General features: G+C 39.7%; 2 long non-coding RNA genes across 2 annotated transcripts; one reads left to right on the plus strand and one right to left on the minus strand.

Moving 5' to 3' along the window:
• The first annotated feature begins 4,051 nt into the window (after positions 1-4,051).
• LOC111260151 (uncharacterized) lies at positions 4,052-12,039 on the plus strand. The gene is made up of 3 exons (XR_002680132.2): positions 4,052-4,422; positions 8,835-9,017; positions 9,357-12,039. It is a non-coding gene; the product is annotated as an uncharacterized LOC111260151 (long non-coding RNA).
• Positions 12,040-12,171: 132 nt separating this feature from the next.
• LOC147753537 (uncharacterized) lies at positions 12,172-12,960 on the minus strand. The gene is made up of 2 exons (XR_015310914.1): positions 12,891-12,960; positions 12,172-12,590 (listed from the first exon to the last, which is right to left on the minus strand). It is a non-coding gene; the product is annotated as an uncharacterized LOC147753537 (long non-coding RNA).
• Between the last annotated feature and the right edge of the window lie 5,194 nt (positions 12,961-18,154).

Raw genomic sequence — 18,154 nt, forward strand, 5'->3', positions numbered from 1 at the left:
GAGTTATCAGGTATTTAATCAGGTACTGCTGACCAACACATTAAATTTTCGTATATAATCTTCATATAGGTAATTTCGTATATAATTTTCGCATAGGTAAAACAATTAAATTAGTGTTGATGTTGTTTTGTCGCTAATGTTAGGACAATCTGGGTCAATCGACGGTTATCCTAGTCTGCGGCAGGCATCTATAGAACCTTAGATAGCATCCCTAAATCTATTTTTCCCACTAATATTACTATTATTTAGTCAAACAAGTAAACGAATGTGCTTTAGATCATCATGGCACAATATTATGAATGATTCAATTCCGACAGACGTTTCAAATGATGTATTAAATGAAAGTAATAAGAGCCCTCGTTCTGGCGGTAGCTTCCATTTCTCATAAGGGCGTAATTTGCGAGCGCATGCGTGCAATAAGCGTAGCAATTATAAAAGCACAGATCAACATAAAAGCGCACAACATAAAAGACGAAAAAAAGGACAACAACGAGGAGCAGGTGGTTGCTGCCGAAGAGAAAATGAACCTTTTAGTCAAGTCGTCAGGAAGATGCCCGTCATGCGGCTTTGCCGATACTCTATGTAGGAATAACAATATAAAGGCACCAAAATAATGATTAATATGCGCTGCAACTAGGTGGCCACCCGTAGTCATTTCTAAGGTAGCTAGAAAAGTACCTGTTCACCGAATGTTGCACCTACCAGCATTTCAAGCGTCTTGTCTTACAATCATCAATATGCGCCTTTTGTATCACTTTTTATACGATATTGATGTTTTTCTTTACCTTACTGTTAAGATAAGCAGAGAGCTACGTTTTCATAGATTACAGAAACAACTGCTTGTCGTTGTAGAAAGACCGGGAAATGAATGTGGAAAATCTAGTATTAAGTGAAAGGCGATCTCATATTATAAGATCTGAAGAACTTGCTCCATAGCCTGAAGTATGTAGGCTTAGACTTAGATCTAGGCCTGCTCTTTTTTCTTTTTATTGAAAATCATAATACGTCGTAATAGGTGAAAATGAATTTCTACTGTTGAACTGTCTGTCTGGCACTACAAGGACGAAGCTTACGGCTCAAATGCTTTTTAGGCTATATATCGTTGCCTATATTGAGTAGCATAACTAAGTTAAATTTGACTTGCCAAGTAGAAAGTTCGCTTTTTCTTGGACTTGATTCGCTGTCCTATTTGAAAAAAACGCAATCGCACTTATATATATATATATATATATATATATGCACTTATATAATATCGTGCTATAAATGATGAGAAAGTTAATGTTGAAAAATGACGACAAATACTGTTGAGCACCGTTGTAATACTATGAAATTCCATTACGTCTAGTTGTCCTTGTTCTTACCATTGTTCTTAATAATACCATTCAGTCGAATTTAGGCCTAAATAAATAAGTAAACGCTTCGAATTTAAAGTGTGGTTCTTCAGACTTGGGTCTGATTTAATTCGCTATTGGATAATACTATAGAATTATAATAATATGTAGATTATAATGTACTAAAGTTTAGCGTTTTTTTTCTGTTTTACGTCTATGTTTAGGAATACGCTTAGGACAGTACCACGAGATTTGTCACTATTGCAAAAAAGTACGCATGATACAAGAAAATGATAGGCTTTTTGCAAAAGCCATTTAAATTTGGCTTAGTTGATACCCATCGACAGGTATGGCCACGAGTCGATGCTGATCTGATCTGACGTCCTTTAAATAGCGAGAATGATGTCAATCGGGTAAGGCCATTGAAACATTGCTAAATTGACTAGCGCTGAGTCAAATAGAGACCTACCGGACTAAATACATTAGCCATAATTAGGGGATCACATCCTGAGGCCTGTGCTACATGTTGCCCTGTAATGTTTACATTGTGAACGGTATAATAAGTTGTTTTCTGAGATTTTTTTTATGACGTTGATTTTGATACGTATTTTTTAATGTTGTTTAGAGAGTATCTAATGTTAACGTACTGTTGATTATCAATATAGGTAATTTTCATTGATTGATAGACAATCAATTTAATCCACAGTATGTATTTACGATAAATGTTCGTAAATATTCATCCTGTGTTATCACCTTATTAGTTCGGCACTTATTGGAAAATTGGCTCCTCCATAATAGTTTTACTAGCGATTTGTGATGCATTAAGAGCGAATAAGATTTTGAACAATGTTTTTTTCCCTAATGAATAGTTTTAGAACATAGCTAGAACGGACGCGGATGACGTTAGCATCTCAGATAAAACCAGATGACGTTTTTAGCATGACTACTCCGGTGGATTGCATCCGCCTTTATGCAAGATTCTGTTCCAGACGATACGTTACCACAGTTCTTAGCTTTAAGAGGTTTCATCTTGAACGTCATCAAGGATTATATGTGAGTTATAAGGGGGTAGCACGAAAAGATGTAATACCAATCTTACGTGGATATTTACCTTTCCACAATTGCATTGCATGCATATTAATATGTCAACGCGTGAGATCTAGAGTCCGGAAATATCAGCTCGAGTCGGAAAATTTGCTGAACCTATAATCGAACTCCCCGCGCTAATTTCAAAATAATGGCCAGAACACGTTGTGTTGTTATTGATTTATCCTTGGCAAATGCATGTTGATCAGTATCCGAAAGTTGTCTGGCTACTACTACTACTAAATAAACCACTATACGGACGTCTACGTTTTTCCTGAATTAAGCAAGTTATTTATGTACCATTGATGTATTGGACGATATATAATTACTTAGAATTTCAGGCCCTTCTTTTGGGCTAGTGTAACGGGCAAAACTTTAAAAGATCAGAAAGAGATTTATTCTCGTAGGATCGGGCCATTATTATGCGGAAAAGCTTAGTAGGAGAGTGTACTAAGGCTATTGTAAAGGACGAGGGATCTCTTTAGAAGCAGACCTATATTTGACAGGGAGCTCTTGAAATTTATTAATGATGAATGTGGTGGAAATGGTTAAAGACGCACATTCAGAGCCCTTCAGAATTGAAATACTCTCCCCCCATGATGCTCCACGTGAAACGAAAATGCGCCTGTCTCTAAGTGCATTTTTCCGTATTAAATTATTAAATCCGCATTTATTATTTATATATATATATATATATATATATATATATATAGGAATTATCATTCAAATTTAGAGATACTGTTACCTACTTAGCTATTATTTCCCGTTTTTTCGCTTCAGTTTTCAGAGCGAAGCAACGACTTCCTAACAGTTGAAAGTAAGTGGAGGATTTCATGCGATTTAGACCCGGTACGAGGTAATGGAGCCACAATCAAACATATTTTGAGAGTATTCATGTTCTGGCTTATGTGCGTCAAGTTCTATTTGTGCGAGCATACCTAAAAACTAAGGCTAGATACGGCAAATAATCAATTAGATGACTATACATATTATCAAAGGATTTAGCCCAAATAGCAAGAAGCAGTGTAGCAATCACACTTATAGAAATCTACGTATTGACTGGCAGTATCAAACTATTTTAGGCTGATAATTAGTTGGAACGAAATGGTGTTTTGAGGTAGGCGAATAGGTGTGTCGATCATAGGTGTAAATGAGAGTAGGGATCGACTTTGGTATAATATCAAGAACTGCTTTGTCCACCCTGCTGCTGGTGTTTTCAGACTCAACCGTGGCCGGCTGTGTTGTATCCTGAACAACTATGCAGAAGTTAATAAATATGGCTTTGTTAATCAATCGTTGCACCAGTAGTTAGATGATTCGGAAAACTTCTAGTTCTATCGGTGCGCAATAGATCAACACCCGCATTCGACACGTAAGCAGGATACAAAGTACACAACGCCATCACCATGGAAAACATCTATGGCAATAGCATCAATATTATATATGATCTACACTGTGCAGCGTGTTAAAGGCTTCGTAATACGTACGAGGAGTCCACCTTCTTTCAAGCCGCGATCTCATAGAAAGGTTCGGTATCGCTTATCAAGCAATGGTAATGTTTGAAACGGTATCGTCTAATCAGATTCTTATGCCTATAATAGTATCGAGACCGTAAAGAGGGTTGTAACTATGTAGGCTGTCACATGTTTGGAGTCTGGCAAATGACAACGCAATAAAACACATTTAACAATAATTTGTTATTCGACAAGTGCTCGGTGCTCCCCCAAAGGGCGTTTATGGGAGATCACAAACGGCCCTGACGATCTAAATGTCTACAACTGTAACTGATTATTAACTTTGTTTGTAAATACCAAGAGCAGTAATCGTCCACGAGTTGGATGAGCCTCTCTAATTTTGATGTCGTTAATGGTCTGCGCTGTGATTTTTTGATATGCGATGAGCAAGAAATCGGAGATCGCTCTTCTTCTGAAACCTCGTGCGAGAACAAGTGATGGAGTCTGCGAGAAATTGCCTTTGATATTGGATGCAAGACGTGTAGTTCCGTGTAGGTACAATCGGACCTTTCAAATTTATCGCGCTATTAATCTGCTATTCCGTAGTTGTTTAAGTGAATGGATCAGTCACCCACAGCAATGTTAAATCTGGAATCGTAACTGCAAAACTCGGTTACCATGTTGTCACGGTCTCGTACAAAGCTGCTTTGAAACACATTTTCGACGGTCGAAAGAGGGCAGACATTCAAGTGAGCCTCAGCACGCAGAGGGAAGATGTCTAGTCACTGAGATTGTTATCGAGAGATTTATTCTGATGAGAAAACATATTGAGTATAAGTCTTACGTGAAGTATAACTTTATGATCTATGTCCGTTGTCGACTGTACGTGACCATAGATTAGTTTTGTTACAATGAAAGCTTGCAAACCGCCTCTGATAAATACAACGGGATCTCTAAGGAGACTTGTTGCAGATACGAAGACATCCTATGAAACTTCAAGTCACCGCAAGTCATGTTTGCCTTATCGTGAGCTGCTTAAGACAGAGACATTACTTCCGACGCGGAGTGATTATCGGAGGCCATTCGATATGAAGTAGCTTCATTATCGAAATACTCGCCAATGTAGTTAAGGACTGGAGGTGGGGAAGGGCGCAGGCAAAAGTAAAACCGAGCAAATCGTAAAAACGAAGTCGGTCGAAGGGATCAGCTATGATCTAGGAGTCAGCCCGCATCTCAGTGGCAGGTTGACATTTCGGTGGCAGCTACTGACATTGTCACTGTGGAAAGTACCACTTTTAGGTCGAATGTTGCCTTGGCCTGGCCGGGCGTTTTTGACAAAGCTACCTTTCTAGCAGAAAGCTCGATTCTGCAATACAGTAAGGACAACTTGGTGCAACTGTTATCCATCGCGCTTTTATTATAGCAGAAGCCTGCAAGTGTCAGGCAGCAACGATCTTTTATGCAATGCTTTTTATTGATTGCATTCATTCATTGGCCAAATGAAATCTCACGATGCAATAGGAGAGACTGATACTCCATTGACCTATTGATATTATTACTGTAAAGACGTCGGACTCTCTGACAATAGGTCAGGCAACTGTGCGGCTACGAATAATCCGATTACTAAGATGATTTCCTGTAGCCGCTTTTATTAATTGTTTTGCTTGTTATATATGACATATCGAATTCAAACAGTATGCCATTGATATCCGGCAGGGTTGATTAAGTTTATCACTAAATTCCATGCTCGAAGACCAATGTTAGTTTTTGTTCTGCTCTATAAACCAATATTGATGATTGGATAACTGCTAAATGGAACCCTAACGGCTTTATTAAAATATAACAGTTTATATGCTCTCACGACGGTGCAGTGGCAGTGTACTTGCCGATTGACCGGAGGGGTATAGTCTTCGTATGAACGTAGACGAAAACGGAACCAGTCGCTTCAACAAACGCTTAACAGTAATACCGGATTTAAAACTGAAAATATTTTTTATAGTGCAGCTTGAATGCGCGTCGTTTTCCATCGTTTCGTCTTTCGTATGTCGATTTTCTGGCTTGAAGAAAAAAATCCTCAAAAAACTTTACTTTTCAAAGTACCGCGCAACGTTTTTCTACGTGAGGGCGTAGAAATGGATACTTCTTTTTTATAGCAAATCAACACAGCGGCGCCGAAGAATCGTGTCATATATATATGTTCACGGGTTTATTATTCGCTAGGATTTGTTGACGGTTTCGGACATTTGTTACTTTAGGCGATACATACAAGTCGCCGAGGAACAAAGAATGTGGTTATTTAGAGAGAAAAATGTTAGTTTTCTAGTTATTTTATAAATTATTTTTTTGAACAGCCTGGCCTTAATCACTCTTTCAGTAACGCGCGGCTTTGTGCTTAATGTGGCGGGGCAATTGTGAGCGGCCATGCTGAAAATCCGACGGCAGATTAGTTTGTTCGATATTTTTTTTATTGAACAGATTTTCTGTGGACACACAATTTTATGTTTCACCGTAAAACTCGAAACTTATTAGAAAATTCGCCAACCGGGGTAGGGCTTGCAGCTGGAATGAGCGCCTCATGGTATGAATTTCATACAAGAGAGTTGTCTGATCATGGTTGAATTTATGAGAGATAAAGAGAAAGTAGGAGCGTTGCTTACGTTATATGGGTATACCTTTGCAGCGCTCAAAAACGCGACAAAGGTCTCGGGGTTTCTTAATAGAGACACATAGAGTTATTATAGACAACAATTACTGAGCTGATCCGCTGAACGAACCCGTGACTGGCGTATCCAGTCTGATTCACATACCGAAATTATTAACAATTATAATTTGCAATCCAATAGAGGAATACGTGATGCTATTGTGACTATTGTGCCGGATGGTATTTTTTTTTAATAAAAATAAGACGAGTTTTTCGGCAGAGCAGCAAATGTTAACTACGTGTACGTGTATGACAAATCTTAATTTGAAAAACGGTAACTTTATTAGTTGCATAGAGGCCTTTTCAAGCCGAGCAATATATCTGTAACCGTTCATATAAATGGGGGCAATGCTATATATATGCACAATTTTAAGAAGTGATCTCAAGTCTTTGTTTGCTTTTGAAAGGCAAGAAAAATCGAGACTTATCCATTGGGTGTTGATTTTCCAAGTATTTTGGCCTCCAAACTCACTAGTCTCTGAGGGCATTCAATCAGGTTATAGCAGTAGATAGGCAATACTTAACGTTCTGCTAGTGACGCGTTGTTTCAAAATTATTTGAATTTTTCTTGCCTCAGGGCAAGCTCTCATTGATACAGTGAAGGGGAACGATGATGTATTGGTACTTGCGTGAGTGAGACAACGAAGTGGTCATTTTTAGCAGCAATATAGCGCACAATAAGTAAGCTCAACCTGTTTAGATCTGTGGAGTTCAACAGGCCACTCTTAGGTACATAGCAAGCGCCGATATTTGACAAATACCATAAAACTATGATATAAGTTGTGGTGTACGTACGTATGTTTGTTACAATGTTACCTAATTGAAAACTTTAATACCAGTAATATTACTTCTTTACCTTTTCATTTTAGATCCATGGAGCTGTACGTACATGAGACTACTATTTCACTCAATTTTCGCCTAAACCAAGACCTCTTGTCTGGAGAAATAAACGTTTTTAGTCGTATCAAAGAAAAAAAAGATAAAACAATTATGAGAATTTGGTAATTTCACTATAGTGGGTCCAAATTATTCTACTACAGAATGTACAGTTCAGTATGTCGCATCAACTGTGGGCTGTGAGAGGGGTGTTAGTGGCTAAAAAAGATATTTTCCAAGCGTTCTCTGAATGCTGACACGTTGAATTTACTATGTAACATTTTACATAGGTTCATACAGTCTTCGTTTCTTATAGGAATTGCTATGGTCCGCAGGCGCGGGTGATTTTCCAGGATCTTCCTTTTAACTTTTTTTAAGGCTCCTTTTAACCCGCGAATTTGAATAGCATTTACGTATTCGTGCTATGCCCCTACTAGCAGCTATTCACAGTCCTCAAGAGCTCTGTCCACAACAAACTTTACCACAAACACCCTGTATACTGAGCCGTTCTGATCTATTGTTAGATCTACAGAGCGGGGAATCTAAGTTGGAGCTTCTTCATATCATCCAAATGAGAAGTTACAATACAACGAATTTTTCTGCATATGGTAGAAATATAATTTCCGATAGATATATTTATTCAATAACCGCGACTACAGCGCTGATTCAGGATCTAACTATTTACGAGTCAGTTTTTAAGTATTCCTTCTATAGACCGCTACCAGTTTTCACTACGCTACTGGTGGGTAAAAACTCGTAATGTGCCGCTCAGGAATAAGCGATAGTTCAGCAGTTGAGTTGGATTTTGAACTTCATGTAGGATATTATTCCAAAAACGCAGGCACTCGAAACGGCCAGAACCTTTAAAACGTGTAGAAGTCTCAGGGGGTTTATCTGAATGACCCAATTGGCAATATATATTCTGCTTTCCAAAATATCGGTAAATTTCGGTCTCAAAAATGCTTTTTTGAGCCATCTTGATGAATTTTTAACACCTCAAAACCTAAATTCGATCTAGGCTCTTACGTTTGTCTTAAGGAAATTATGAGTAGATTTTTCAAAAGACGCATGGAAATTGTTAATAACGTAGATGGTCAATTTTGGGCAAAAAAGTAAGAATTTTAATTTTGATCGGGGCTTGTCCCAAGTGAAAATATTAGATGTTTAATTGAATTGCGAAAAGAACAAAACTTTTTTCCAATATGGCGAGTTTGTTGTTTTGTTTTGAAAAAAACTGGCTACCAAAAATAGAGGATGGACGTATGCCGGTTGCGACAAACAGAAAACTGAAATTCAATCGCATCTTCTCTCTTTCACCACGGTTCGCCATTACGACCGCTAGGTTATTGATGGTGACCAACAACAGTTCGTCCCGCTTATTTCCAGGATTCGTGTTATAATCTGGGAGCCCCGATGTGGGTTCGCCATCTGCACTTGCTGTTCATCTTTGCCATGAATGGTGCATCTAGAGGGCAACTGGCCGATGCTATGACTCGTTCGTTTAAACTGTCAGACAGTCACAGAGTCGCACGACAGCGATGACGTGCGTTTGCATACTAATGGATAAAGGTAGGTTGCCCAAAAAGAAGACTCGGGAAGGCACAGACACTTACATACAAGCATACGCTTTTGCGTATACATATAACAGCTTGATATATCATGGTGAAAAGTTTCTCTTGTGTTTTGCGTTACATGAACAAAAGTTTGCGCGTAACCGTCAATAGGCGTATTTCGCTTATGTAGCAGACGGACCGCGACGGTTGTTGTTGCGGCGACCCCCGCCACTGCCGACGCTATTGACACTATGCGAGTGACCAAGCTAGCTAGTAACAGCCAAATCAGGGCGAGGTTTATCTGGACACACGTTAACTAACTGGGTTGCTCGATCATCTTTTCGTTTCGGGACAGCCAGACGTCTTAAGGAAGAACCGAAAGCCACGAAATGTGAGTTTTCCTCTTGTAATACTGCGTCCGCGGACGGCGGTGGCGGAAGCAGCAGCAGCAGCTCTCGATCGTTGGTCGCGCTCCGTTACTGCTTGCTGGGTACTCTTTTCTGCTCGAGTCAAGGAGCTTGGAGAAGCGTTAGGATTGGATAACACACGCTATGTACCGTTAAGATTTGAAATAATAAATTAGCTCCATCTAATAAGGATGAGACACGCATTGCTAACGTAGTGAAGCTTTCAAAGGATTGTGATATATCAGGGACATCCATTTGTATAGCTAAATATCTGTCAGTAATGGTGAAACATTACTAATCGAGTAAACGCTCTAATGTACGTACATAAACAGGCGCTATATTTGTGCTTACTTCTTGCAGTGCTTGCCCCTTGGAAGTGGGCGCCTCAGCTGCTTGTTTTCAAGCATTGACCCGTCACATTTTTGCTCGTGTTTTCCTTCTAATCACATACAAGGTAACATTAGGACAACAAGAAACTAGTTAAAATAATGAAGCTTGCAGTGATCATCTTAGTATAGTAATCGTGACCTACAGGGGGCAGAATACACGATAGAGGCTAATTTTAAGCATACTAAATGAATAGACCCTGTAGTGGTATAGAAGCTTGGCGAGTTAAAAGTAAGAAGTTGAAGAAATAGCGAGATGAATTTGAGGCTCGAATCCGGAATCCGAATATGCTTTCGGCATCGCTTCTACTAAATTAACCATTGTGACAGAAGAATAACTTTTTCTGTCTAAAAAGGAACCCCTCGCGGAAACACATGAAAATGAAAGGAAAGGGGCACAACAAATTCGCGTTTGCCATAGCGTACAACATGACATTATAAAATCGCATATTAGTTATAACTTTACAGGAATTTATTTTTTCACAGTGTTAATCTGTCTATGGAAAACTGCTATGTTTATATTACAAATAACGACCGTTTATTTTTAATGGCTCCTTTCTTTCTTGCTTTCTTACTTCGTATATAATTTGTAAGTGCTGCCTCTATAAGTGCGTTGCGTTTTCACCACGTAGTGAATGGAAGTTCGCTATAAGTTCAGGTAAAAAGCAAGTGCTTCTCTAACACTTACGCTGTTTTTTTTCTGTACAGAGGTCAAACGCTCTCAAACTAATTTGGAAAATTTGTAGCACATACAACGAGATCCCACGACCGAAAGCGTTGCTTTAAGCTTTAAGATCAAATCACCGAACGGACCCCATCCCGGTCAGCCATCCCCGGTAGATAAGGATCTTTCAAACAACTCGTCAATTTGCTGAGAAGATAAGCTTTCAACATTAAACTCCTATGAGACCTCTTAAATATACTGAATTTTATTCAAAATTAGGAGCCCATGTACTGCGTAGAATACGCAAAGAGACACTTCTCATTGCTCTCACCCGGGGCCTAACAGCGCTTAGTTACGTTGACAGATTTCTACCCAGAATTCCCGCAGATGATCAACCGTGGGGCTTCCACACTGACAGGAAGCAGAGAAAAGAATCGTAGCTTCGGAGGATACGCCTGAGCCCCGAAAGAAACATGATTTATTTTTTATACAATTGGGAAACACTTGAAAGAAATCACTAATAGCGGTGTGTATATGGTTCAGTTGAATCGATTTAACAAGGCTATCTAATAGAAAAGATCCAATAGACGAGGCAAAGTCACCCTTTACAACAACAGTACGTTTTATAACGTTTATTTATCATTATTTAGTGAAGCCTTATCAGAATTGTTTTATGTCATCCAACACAGTTATACAAAGTATTAAGAGCTGCAAATGCATTTGATTAATGATGGCGATCAACTTTTTTTTTATCATCGGATCTAAAAAAAAGGTGTACATTTGTCTGACGAAAGTCCATTTTGCTTAATCGACTATTGGCCCCTTGAGCAAATGCTGTTGTCAACGTATAGGGCAGATTCTATATATAATACAACATATCAGACATCAAATCTTTGGATTACCTTGTAGTTTACCATACATGGTCTAGAAAATGACTTCTTTTAACACAACTGTTCCATCAAAGCTGTTTTTGAATTATAAAAGCGTAGGACATCTGCATCTGAGATGGCAAGGTTCCAGGTTCCAAGGTTGTGCTTGTATTTGTTTTGGGCAATCGTGACAAGGCTGAACAAAATCTCCAAGCTATAATAATGACTATTATCGATACATTCGTTGCTTGCCATTAGTCCAGTTACTTTGACCGTTATGCGTTCAAACACTTCCCAGGTTTTGCGGCACATAGTTTTGGATTCATCGTTTACCAACATACAGAACACTTTAATCATAAAAATGCCAAATCCTTAAAGGCCTAAACTCTGGGGCTTTTTCTAATTCGAGTTCATTTCCAGGAAGGAAGCGTGAATCATCGTTTAGGGAATCAGTTTTTCTAAAGGTAAGCTTTATACAAATTACACATATTTATGCAGTTACATAATTCCACTAAACATTATTACGAATGGCACAGTAAACTAAAAGAAATCGTTTGAACATTGTATTCTGAAATGATACGAAGATCAACGTTGAAGCCATTTAGGGTATCACATAGTGAGCGATGAGTAGAGGTTCAGAATAAGAGAAAAGTTCTAGTAATTGTCTCGTCTAAGAGCAGTCGTTCACTGCCCTGTTGTTTTCACTTCACAGGCTGAAAGACTAAGAAGCTTTACAGAGAACGTCTTTCGTCACTTCTAAAGGGAATGTGGTTCTTTTTTATTTTTATTTAGCTAACAGGTGCAGCTTACTCAATCAAGCAGGAATAATGCAGACGTTAGTATATTTTTGTAGGTAGGCAGTGTAGTAAATCCTCTAAGAGGGTTCCTGAAGTAAAGCAATTGTACGTAAAATTTCAGATATTCGTCGAGACAGCAGGAACCAAACTGAGATCTGCTGTCCGTAAAAGTCGCCATTTCTATAAATTAAACATTTATAATTGGACTGTCTAATCGTAAAGGGTATACATGAATAAGTGATGACTGGGTTTATGTTGTACGCATTTCCTAATCCACAATTGTGTTTCTTTCATGTCGTCCTCAGGCGAGAAGACGGCTTGTTTTTCTAGTAGAGTCTAACGTATAAATGCTATGCGGTTGGTGCCAATGGTCATTGGAAAACTTTTGCGGCCATCACCATGTGTTTAGCTCTCAATATTGGAAACCGGATCATGATTAGAAGGTTTACGCAGTTGAACTTCTCTCCTGAAATACAACACAGTGAGCACCTCTCGACGCATGCAGTAGCTCCATTCCTAGACGCTAATAAAGGTTAAGGGGGTTCGAAACACATATATACATTCGCTTTCCTCACCAATCCATAACATCGTTGGCGAGAACATATTCGACCCACATCAGTCAAGTCCAACAAAACAGGCACATAAAAAGAATTAAGCGATTTATCGATTGTCGATTATTAGTCGTACTAAGACCCGGCCATATAGAAGAATATTGACAATTTCAGTTGGGCGGGCGCCCAAAAGTAACCTGGCAAGATTGAATTACCTTTGAGCACGAGAAACCGAGAGACATATGGGGTAGTTTTTCAAGATACTTGCTGAACGCTGTACGTTACTTTCATAAAGAAATTAAATATTTATTGGTAACCATCCATATGGACGGGAGAATGAGCGAGCACAATACATACGGTAAATGGATTTTTTTTTACCCTTCTTTTGTATCCATTTTCGTTCTTACCAGTGGGCCTAAACTGACAAAACATCATTATTTCATTTCAAATGCTTCACTCCAAACGTACTCAAGGTGTACTGATCATTTTCACAGTATCATAGTACTATAATAGAAACACGGGTATTCACCAGATGCGATTAATCTGTTGTATTGTAATTATATTTACAGCTTCTATCACACTTGCCCTTCAAGAAAGTAAAGACGACGCCACCGTTATTCATTGTAACAGCTCTATTTCCATAATATTTTTGAAAAAGACAGCCACAGCTATTGTTCTAGTCTGATACCGGCCCCTGCAGGTATTATATTGTATAATAAAATAGATGCTATTCGTGATGATAGTCGATGTCCGCTGCTCATTCTTGACGGAACACATTTGGTCAAGAAGGCAGGGGGCACTCTTAGCGCCATCTGACGGCGGGAAAGCGCTGTCCACTCCTTTGACTGAAGACTTCCTGGTAGCAAACAGTAGAGAGAAAAGAGGATGTACGCTGATCATCATCTCACGGATGGAAGACAGACGGAATGAACATTTAGACTCGAAGGTATCGTTGCGTTGGCGTTCTTTGATTCGTTCTTTCATTTGTCGTTCTCCTGATAATAACGATGGCTAGCTGTTGGGAGATGGGCGATGTTTAATCGGCCAGAGCTGCCACTCACTGGCGGTGACTGACGGCTGGCTAGGCAAGGGCCGTTAAAGGACTGGGTAATATAATCTGCGATGGGCTGCCGACACCGTTGTCAGCCCGCTGGCAGAAATAAGCTGACCACATGAACCATGCAAATAGATCACCTTAATGCCTGGCTGGGCGGCCAAAAGGCGACACGCTAACATGACTGTTCTACAGGCACGGCCGTAACCGTCAAAAGGTCGACACACAGATAGATGAACGCCGTACCCACGCTCTGCTCGCGAAAGTTAAGCGGCGTATGACATAAAGATATGATTTTTAAGCTCGCACTGTTGATTCTAACGTTGCTCCTATAAAGCTTGTTTTTCTTGCCGTTAGATGGCAACGCGCCGACGACAGTGCTGTCGACAGACAAGCAAACAACGTTTACCCGGTGGTCATTGCTCAATCCGACCGACCTGCCGACCGACCATGCTCAATTTGGCTTGCAATCACTATTGCCATGCCAAGTCGCTCGTGATTTCTCCCGAAGCCGCGTTGCCAAACGAGCCAAGGGCCGACGAGTGCGCGTCCGCACCCGTGTCCCCTCCCTCATGGCCTGATTCCCGTCGACTACTCTGCTATATGCTGGCACACCTCTCGACTTCGTATCGAAAACCTGTTCATCTGTAGAAAGTGGGAGAAGCTGGCACGCTCTTGTCATGCCCACCCCCGCCCCCTTTCCCTCTCGCCGCATGCCGTAACGACGACGACGGCTGCCGTGTTCACACCAGCCTGAAATCAACTCAAGCCTTCGTCCCACAGAAAGTAGACTGACATGACATCTCTTTCTGGAACTGGCTCCAGTCAGCCTAGTGATGCCGGCGCGGTGCCACGTGTCACTTACAAATTGATTGTCTTTTCTGAATGACGTCTTCTAACGGGAGATACGGACTATGAATTATCTTTCAAGCGATATGCGCTCTTTGAGGAAAGGACTCGCCTTCCGTTTCCATTCCACCTTTGTACTACACTTTACGTTTCACAAATACCAAAAATTGAGAGTTCTAGCGCCATTATTGCAGCAGCAGTGGCAGTAGTAGCAACAGTAAACACATTCCGATTGTCTCCTGCCGGATGTAATCACGTTCATTCAAACGGATATCAAACCCAGACAAGATCTCCTTGATATAGAGAGTACCCATTCAAATCTTGAGAATATCGAACCGTTTACATTTTTTTGACTATAAAAATATAACTAGAAAAAATAAGAGGAAATATCAATGCGAAAATGCGTCCGTTTTCTTTTCTCTCTGGCGTTATAGGAAACGGATCATGGAGTCTGCGGGGCTTAAAAAATACATCTTGAAACTGTTTTATCTGTCAGCGAACCTAACCGTAAAGCTAGGCATACGTGCCTCTATGTTTCAGTTTGACGGTTCTACTAAAAATATCTGACTTTAATCAAAAAATAACTTTTCAATTTCCAAAGACGGTAGACACGGGTTAGCTTGTTCATAATGGCGCTGTTATGTTAGTGCAGTGACGTCAGCTGGACCATAAAGCTCCCACAAATTCCCCTATGGCCAATTCAATAAATTTTCGAAATTATTCTACTGTCCTCTCGTTGTTCGCTGTGACCAAGGGGACGAGTAACGGAAAGTCTAGTGCAGGACACATGCAGCATTGGCTACCGGTCCGCTGGTGATTTCATTTACCGATGCCTTTGACACTGCAGTGTGGTATAGAAGTCGGACGACTAATCTTACAACGCCTGCTGCTGCTGCTGCTGCTTATAATGACTTGGGAATTATTACGATTTTGTCCATAGGAAAATAGGCATATTCTTACCTTTCTGCAAGACATTACACATGACCACCAGCAACCGGTTCTCAATCAATATCAATAATAAGTACCTTTACGATACGGAACACGCTGGTCGTAATAGTAGTAGTTATAAAAAGCAGTTGCATGTTATCTGTCACGGCAATTTATCTGCCTACATATATATATATATTTCAAGTGACTGGGTCCAGCGACGATACGCGACTTGGATTCGTTACTCTATCGTGTGGTGTCAGACAGTACGAAAATGTTCTTTTTCTGTGGTAACTTCGCTCCAAGAAGCGTTTCTATTGATGAGATAATTGGAGTATATTTGCAGTGACTGAATATCGACAACACATTTACAACACGGCAATAGATTTGCTCTATATTAGAAAAAAATCAATATCCCATCATTCGAAATTAAAAAAAAAAATAGAAAAATATATCTCGACGATTGCCTTGCTGAATTCCCTGTGTTATATAAAATGCTTCAAATATTATAATGTAAGATCTATGTTTCATCATGTCAAAAGGGTACATTGCAGGCTATGGAAAGGTTACCCCCGACATTCTGTAGACGACTTTTGATCCTAACTGAAATGAGCGAAAACTCTGCTTCCATTGACTCTAAGGTGAGCAGCTAATTTAAGAATAGAATACAAATGCTGCTTGTCGATGTGTATGTATGAATATGTATTATAAACTTAGGATGGATTCGCGGGCAGCACAAAATCGTTTCGGTAAGTTAGACCATTTTCTAGTGCGTGCAACATGTATAAGCGACTTTGATCGCGCGCTTTGAAGCGACCGAGACCGCCCAGGGCCATGTACGTTATGCACGATCGTGCACAGAGTGAACTTCTACGTTTCACCTACAATACAAAAACGATACAAGACATATATCTGTTTAAGTTAAACAAGGACTGATTTGTAGCACAAAAAACTGACCGATGCTTTGATGATGCCTGCTTTAGTCCGTAAAACCGTACCTATTTTATAGATATATGTTTATATAATAGGAACATACATAGATGGAGGTGTTTGTTATACGTTTCTTCAATCATTTAGGTACTTAGATCTGTCTCGTACGAGACCTTCAGGGTTTCGCGAGCGCGATTGAATGTTAACGTGTTTATCAGCAGAGTGTTCGCCGCACAATGTGGCTATTAAGCTTATTGGTAGTAATGCCTTTATAACGGCGCCTTGTAGGATATAAGACAATACTTGTGGTGCATTGCGTAAAAGAAGAAGAAGGAAGAGATTGACACAGAATAGAAACCATCGGCGCCACCAGGTGGACAAATAGACAGATAAGGCAAAAAAGTATTTGGTAAGGATGAACAGGGAGCACCGCCAATGAAAGATCGAGCGACAATGCTGATAAAGGAAACTGCCTTGCGGTTCGCAAATTATACTGTCCAATGCTCCTTTGATGGTTTGATTAAAGCTTCGGAACTTCGACAACTACAAACAACAGCAACCCACTAGCTCAGAGTCCAGTTAATATGGTATTGGGTACTCATCCTTGATGTGGAAGGATAATATCTCTCTATTTTTTAACACGGGATATTGAAAATATGTGCTTTGTCCAGAAGGAAGGGTATATGTGTCTGGAAGCTAATAGGTTGGACTCGTAAATTATACATCTGCTGAAAGCATTATTAGTTCGAACGAAGTCTTTCTCTTCCAGACAGATAATAAACCGAAGGAAAACGAAGTTGCTTACCTTTTGTTTACTGTGTAACGAATAATAGGCGTCCATAGGCAATGAGACAAACCGGATATGCCAAGACGACGTTCAGATGTAGAAATATAGAGAATAATATCCTGTTTACTGTCATTATCAAGAGTGAACTGCTGGGTCAGCAGGCACCAACTTCAATCAGCCCACGACTATTTTCTTCCCCTGTTTGTCGATTTTACCCGATATCGCTGCCTGGTCTATTGCCTGATCTGGTGATGAAATTAGCGAATGCAGATCCGAAAAATAATGATCTTGTGCTTCGTTATTAATTACTTATTGACGCAAATGTGGATAAACATTTATATCCACAACAAAACTATCTGAATAAACATATGTTGTCATTGAAGATGAATTACGTAGTGCTTCTTTATGATAGCTGAAGATCATCTTCCATATCCGTTCATAGAAATCATCACGTAAGCTGTGAAGAACCGCATTTTATAGAAGAACCCTTCTATCGAAAATTGGTGGCTATCTGCTATCTGTTCAGAAAATTGTACCCACTTTTGTGTGTACACTGTGCTAACAGCTAAGTTAAGTAGGAGACCTATGGTAGGGTTGGTATGAACTATAGGCACCAGTCAAAAATACACTTTGTACAAACGATATGAGTAGAAACAAATGAGTAAGGACAAACGAAGATAAGGAACAGGTGGTGCTCATTAAGGATCTACGAGCTGCAGAGATGAGCTTATCTGTTGGGACTACAGTGTTCCTAGATGAGACACTAACCATATTGCAGAGCCTGGAATACTACGAACTAATTGATGAGTTACTTTAAACAATTAAGTTGTTTGTTTCGACATACTGTAAAAGTCCCTTAAAGATTTATTTAGCATCAAAAGGATGGAAAGAGAGGAGAGATTAAGTGCTTCGTTGCAATATATATATATATA

This window comes from Varroa jacobsoni, unplaced genomic scaffold (assembly GCF_002532875.2).
Source record: "Varroa jacobsoni isolate VJ856 unplaced genomic scaffold, vjacob_1.0 scaffold_404, whole genome shotgun sequence".
Taxonomy (NCBI): Eukaryota; Metazoa; Arthropoda; class Arachnida; order Mesostigmata; family Varroidae; genus Varroa; species Varroa jacobsoni.